At 47.4% G+C, this 6,531-nt stretch overlaps 2 long non-coding RNA genes across 2 annotated transcripts; both read right to left on the reverse strand.

The window, feature by feature from the left end:
* Nucleotides 1–730: 730 nt before the first annotated feature.
* LOC132245811 (uncharacterized) lies at nt 731–1,862 on the reverse strand. The gene is made up of 2 exons (XR_009457556.1): nt 1,811–1,862; nt 731–1,275 (listed from the first exon to the last, which is right to left on the reverse strand). It is a non-coding gene; the product is annotated as an uncharacterized LOC132245811 (long non-coding RNA).
* Nucleotides 1,863–4,870: 3,008 nt separating this feature from the next.
* LOC132245809 (uncharacterized) lies at nt 4,871–5,997 on the reverse strand. The gene is made up of 2 exons (XR_009457555.1): nt 5,951–5,997; nt 4,871–5,415 (listed from the first exon to the last, which is right to left on the reverse strand). It is a non-coding gene; the product is annotated as an uncharacterized LOC132245809 (long non-coding RNA).
* Between the last annotated feature and the right edge of the window lie 534 nt (nt 5,998–6,531).

Here is a 6,531-nt window from a genome sequence, read left to right on the forward strand (position 1 = left end):
GAAATGTTGGTTAGGCAAACTTGATCTGCAAGGCACTGATGGTGAATTTCTAAGGTTTTAATAGTGGTGTCAAGGAAGGAAAACCTGGCCCTGGTGACTGCAGGGTATTGGGGAATGAATTTTGTGTTCTGGTCCCAGTTACCAAATAAAAGGAGTCAGTGGTGGCATTATGAGCAGGTGGCTGCTACCCAGTGGTTTGTATCCAGAGCTCAATTCACTGGTGCATTGAGCTTCACCTGGGATGAGCTTTTTTTGTGTTCAGCACCACTCATGTTCCAAGGATCTTATAATCTGAATACCTGGGAGAAGCTAGGGTGGGGAGAGCTGTGAAGTATTATTTTCCTGGTTGGGAAGATGCAGGGAGATGAAGATCTGTAGGTATGCAAGAAAAGGCAGTGAGATGGGGTTTTGTGGAGTATCTTGGAGTTCAAGTGCTGTTAAAAAGAAGGATTGGAGACAATAGAGAAAGGCATTTGGGGCAATCTTGCCAGGCCTGTATTTGCACATACCAAGGTATGAAGATCCTCCTTAACTAGCACAAGTGGAGGGAGGACTTGTGACATTCTACGTTGAGGGCACTGATTCAAGCCAAAGTTTTCTCTGATTATAGCTGGATTTATGATTCCCTAATAATCATTCCTTGATTATATTCCCGAGCTAAGGACATAGACTGAGAAAGATGACAGAAACGACCAGAGTCAAAAGTAGATAAATCCCCAGAGAGTGCTGCTTTCAGGAAAGAGGAGCTTTATTGTATTTTCATGGAATTTGAGACTGAAAAAGGAAATGAGGTAGAAGAAGGACTGTGACACACACAGAGCAAATGTAACTCCACACATAATGTGTTGTAAGAATACATCTCTCCATGTTGGGGACGATGTCTCCAACCATGTTACAGACATTTAGTGATGAAAGTAAATGGGTAAAGGAAAACAAATGACTGATGATGAATGCAGATAGAAGAGGCTTCAGGCAGGTAAGCCACTATGCCAGGGAGGTGAATGGAGCGGGCAGGTCCTGGCATCCTCCTCGTCGCTGTGGCTCTTACTTGGGGTACTGTGGAGGGAACTTGCAGGACGGATTGCTCTGCTGACCGCCATTCACAGGTGGGTAGCAGGGCTGTGGGGGACAGACGGGCACAGGTTTCTCGATGACGCAGGTAGTGGATGAGCTAGAACCGTGGCAGGACGATTCATGTCCGTGGCATCCGTGGGATGAGGATCCGTGGTCGTGATGAGATCCATGAGAGCCCATCTTTGTGTTGTGTAGACAAAGCTGCAAGAAACAGAGAGTGGGTGAGAGGGACCCCAGGGCGATGCTCACATTTCCCTCCTGTGTTTCCATGGGGGCCCTGCAGACATTGCTTTCCTCTGAACTTCTAAGCTGGTTTGGACATGATCCCACAGAGCTGCTGTCTGCTCTGTCTGGTATTTCTGGGTTTAGACTATGGCCTCTCAGCTACTGTGGGTGTTTCCAGCTGGATGCACCTGGTTTCAGAGAGATCAGAAATACTCCGAAGACACAGTACCTTCTCTAAGCATGTAGCAAGCAAGGGATTTTGACCTTTTTTTGGTCTCCACAGTGACTTCTTTTACCATCCTTCAGCTTTGTGCCTTTGATACCATATTCCCCCCCATGTCAGTGCACCCTGTGCCGGTCTTTGGTGTTACCAGCCAGGCAGTCACAGCTTGGGCTCAGGCAAAGCCCCTCTATAACACCCACTGATATTTTTCATACCCTGTTCTCGAAAAGACACTTTAAGAAAGCTGCTGCTCTGAATCCTGAAGAGAAAGAGTTTACTCAGACTTACCCCGTTCAGCAGGAAGGAGAAATGCAGAGAGAGACGATGAGCTGAATGAGCAGGACTAGGATGGGAGAGCTTTTATATGGTGTGGAGCCATTCTGCGGGAAGTGAGATGCTGGTCGGCAATGTGGACTTCATTCCTGACATGCCGAGATCCCTGTGCATAGGTTGTATCAGTCTGGTCACAATTACTGTTTCATACATTTTTATACTGTGATACTGTCTTGTTCTACCTGACTCACTGTAAATGAATGCATACATCAGACCGGGAGTGAGGCAGGCGCTTCAAGGTCTATTGTGACACTGAACCCTTCAGTGGCATGTAGCAATGTGAATATGAGAGAGAGAAAATGATGTCCCAAAGGACAACCCGTATTACTGAGTCAGTGGAAGCGTGGTTTCCAGTGGGAAATGCCAACTCCTGCTGGCATGCTATGTTGTGATGGGGATGCATGGGTGTATGGCTGTGGGGCACCCAGGGAGACAATGCTGGAGATGTGATATAGAAGTAAGAGGACCTGCTTCTCAGTCTCATTCTTCATGTTCCCAAATTCTTTCACTGATATTATAACTTGTCTTACTAGTGCGTTGCAGTTTATTGTAGCTTCCTCTTTGTTATGTAATGTTTATTGTGGCACTTTTTAAAAGCTTTTTCAGCATTAATTAATCAATTAATCCAATTAATAAAATAAGAGACCTGACATTTAAAGATATAAATGCAATCCCCCCAATTACACATAGGGAGAGAGAGAGTGCTTCCTTAGCCCGAGCCCATGTCCACCTGAGTCTCGTGTTCTTTCCTTTTCAGTCTCAGACGGTTCTTCATGGTTTAGCGGTCCCCTCGAGCCCTCATGTGCTATGGCTCTAGCTTGTACAAGGAGGGAGCAGCAAGCAGAGTAGCAGCACAGGCAGAGGAAAGGGATGAGAGTGGCACTCAGGGTGGGTGCAGGGGGTATTTCTGGCTCTCCTGCCACCAAGCTCTGCCTCCATCGAGGTGGTGCATGGTGCCCAGATGGTCAGTATGGAGAACGTGTGCAGGGTCTGGGCTTAGAGGCCACTTATAGGAAGCCACGGAAGTGTGTGCCCAAACCTCCCTCTGTCTCAGGAGTTCAGGTTCCTGACTCCCCGTGTTCGCTTGTGATCCACTCCCTTCCTCTCCCCATCCCCTTCCCATTTCTCCCCGTGTTGTCCAGTAACCAAGTGGAGAGAGCAGTGGTGTGTTAGTGAGGGGCTCAGAGAGGGGGTCAATGCAGACAAAAGCAGATGGCCACCTATAAGTTTATCAGGGGTGACTACCAGTATCTGGGGGAGTGTTTGTTCACCAGAGTGCGCCAAGGGATGATGAGGTCAAATGGTTATAAACTACTGCTAGACCATTGTAGGCCAGACATAAGGAAGAATTTCTTTACTGCCCAAGCCCCCACGGTCTGGTATAGCCTGCCTTCAGATGTGGTTCAAGCACCTACATTGAACACCTTCAAGAGAAGATTGGAAGCTTATGTTTCTGGGATCCTGTGACCCCAGCTGACTTCCTGCCCTTTCGGGTGGAGAGCTGGACTTGATGCTCTTCCGAGGTCCCTTCAAGCCCTAATGTCTGTGAAATCTATGCAATCTATGAGAAGTCAGACGTTGGGAAATGGATCCTTGACAAAAGGAAAGATCATCCTCGTCCAAAAAGCCTAGAACCATGCTTGTCTCACCTATTTATGCAAACTCCAGGAGCAAACCTCATGTACATTAACCACAGGGCAGTGGAAGAGCCTTAATGCAGTTCCACCCCAGCCTTCCTGACTGTGAAGCCTAGTGGTTAGGGCCCTGCAAGGTGGGAAGGTGGGAGGTTTGGTCCTGGTCTCTGTTCCCATCCTGATCTCTGTTTGAACCAGTGTCTGTGGGGTAAGAAGCATATCGAGTGTTGTGAACAAACAAGGGGGGGCATGGCTCTCTTGCTTAGGGGGTACGTGACTTCCCTTTGAGAGCTGGCTTGGGGCAGTGAGAGCTGGTGCTTAGACTACAAGGAAGGATTGTGGCGTGGACTTGGGGAAGGCAGCATGAATTCCTCAGGGATGCTGAGGGGGTGGATCACAGTTTGGAGGAGAGCTAAAGAGTTCCTGACACTTGGCCTGGCTCTGTCATATGGTATATAATTGTTCTTGAAATAGTTGTGTGCCTGAACCCACACTGATTGCATTTTTGCAATATTTAGCCAGCAGGGTATAGAGCCAAGGGTCTGAGAAATTAATGTGAAAGTTGAATTTGTTCTGGCCCCTCAACAAAAAAGCTGTTTTAGATTCTGTCTTTGTGCTTTATTGAACACGTTTCTTGCTTGCTTCATCTGAGATGCTGGTTAGGAAAGCTTGACATGGAAGGACCTGATGGTCAATTTCTAAGGTTTTAATAGTGGTGTCAAGGAAGGAAAACCTGGGTGTGGTGACTGCAGGGTATTTGGGAATGAATTTTGTGCTCCAGTCCCAGTTACCAAATATGAGGAGTCAGTGGTGGCATTATGAGCAGGTGACTGCTACCCAGCTGGTAGTATTTGCATATGTAATGCTTTGGTGTGTTAAGCATGGCCTGGGATGAGCTATTTTTGTGCTCAGCACTGTCCATGTTGCAAGCATCATACAATCTGCATAAGTGGGAGAAGCTGGGGCGGGGAGAGCTGTGAAGTATTATTCCCCCGGCTGGTGAGATGCAGGGAGATGAAGATCTGCAGGTGTGAAAGAAGAGGCAATAAGATGGGGTTTTGTGCAGTACCTTGGTGTTCAAGTGCTGTTAAAAAGGATTGGAGCCAATGGAGAAAAGCTTTTGGGGCAATCTTGCAAGGCCCCTATTGGCACATATTGAGGCATGAAGATCCTCCTTAACTAGCACAAGTGGATGGAGGGAGGACTTGTGACATTCTACGTTGAGGGCACTGATTCAAGTCAAAGTTTTCCCTGATTATAGCTGGATTTATGATTCCCTAATAATCATTCCTTGATTATATTCCCGAGCTAAGGACATAGACTGAGAAAGATGACAGAAACGACCAGAGTCAAAAGTAGATAAATCCCCAGAGAGTGCTGCTTTCAGGAAAGAGGAGCTTTATTGTATTTTCATGGAATTTGAGACTGAAAAAGGAAATGAGGTAGAAGAAGGACTGTGACACACACAGAGCAAATGTAACTCCACACATAATGTGTTGTAAGAATACATCTCTCCATGTTGGGGACGATGTCTCCAACCATGTTACAGACATTTAGTGATGAAAGTAAATGGGTAAAGGAAAACAAATGACTGATGATGAATGCAGATAGAAGAGGCTTCAGGCAGGTAAGCCACTATGCCAGGGAGGTGAATGGAGCGGGCAGGTCCTGGCATCCTCCTCGTCGCTGTGGCTCTTACTTGGGGTACTGTGGAGGGAACTTGCAGGACGGATTGCTCTGCTGACCGCCATTCACAGGTGGGTAGCAGGGCTGTGGGGGACAGACGGGCACAGGTTTCTCGATGACGCAGGTAGTGGATGAGCTAGAACCGTGGCAGGACGATTCATGTCCGTGGCATCCGTGGGATGAGGATCCGTGGTCGTGATGAGATCCATGAGAGCCCATCTTTGTGTTGTGTAGACAAAGCTGCAAGAAACAGAGAGTGGGTGAGAGGGACCCCAGGGCGATGCTCACATTTCCCTCCTGTGTTTCCATGGGGGCCCTGCAGACATTGCTTTCCTCTGAACTTCTAAGCTGGTTTGGACATGATCCCACAGAGCTGCTGTCTGCTCTGTCTGGTATTTCTGGGTTTAGACTATGGCCTCTCAGCTACTGTGGGTGTTTCCAGCTGGATGCACCTGGTTTCAGAGAGATCAGAAATACTCCGAAGACACAGTATCTTCTCCAAGCATGTAGCAAGCAAGGGATTTTGACCTTTTTTTGGTCTCCACAGTGACTTCTTTTACCATCCTTCAGCTTTGTGCCTTTGATACCATATTCCCCCCCATGTCAGTGCACCCTGTGCCGGTCTTTGGTGTTACCAGCCAGGCAGTCACAGCTTGGGCTCAGGCAAAGCCCCTCTATAACACCCACTGATATTTTTCATACCCTGTTCTCGAAAAGATACTCTAAGAAAGCTGCTGCTCTGAATCCTAAGGAGAAAGAGTTTACTCAGACTTACTGTGTTCAGCAGGAAGAAGAAATGTGGAGAGAGACGATGAGCTGAATGAGCAGGACTAGGATGGGAGAGCTTTTATATGGTGTGGAGCCATTCTGCAGGAAGTGAGGTGCCAGTCGGCAATGCGGACTTCATTCCTGACATGCCAAGATCCCTGTGCATAGGTTGTATCAGTCTGGTCACAATTACTGTTTCATACATTTTTATACTGTGATACTGTCTTGTTCTACCTGACTCACTGCAAATGAATGCATACATCAGACCGGGAGTGAGGCAGGCACTTCAAGGTCTATTGTGACACTGAACCCTTCAGTGGCATGTAGCAATGTGAATACGAGAGAGAGAAAATGATGTCCCAAAGGACAACCCGTATTACTGAGTCAGTGGAAGCGTGGTTTCCAATGGGAAATGCCAACTCCTGCTGGCATGCTATGTTGTGATGGGGATGCATGGGTGCATGGCTGCGGGGCACCCAGGGAGACAATGCTGGAGATGTGATATAGAAGTAAGAGGACCTGCTTCTCAGTCTTATTCTTCATGTTCCCAAATTCTTTCACTTATATTATAACTTGTCTTAATAGCGC

The sequence above is a fragment of the Alligator mississippiensis genome, chromosome 15 (genome assembly GCF_030867095.1).
Source record: "Alligator mississippiensis isolate rAllMis1 chromosome 15, rAllMis1, whole genome shotgun sequence".
NCBI lineage: Eukaryota > Metazoa > Chordata > Crocodylia > Alligatoridae > Alligator > Alligator mississippiensis.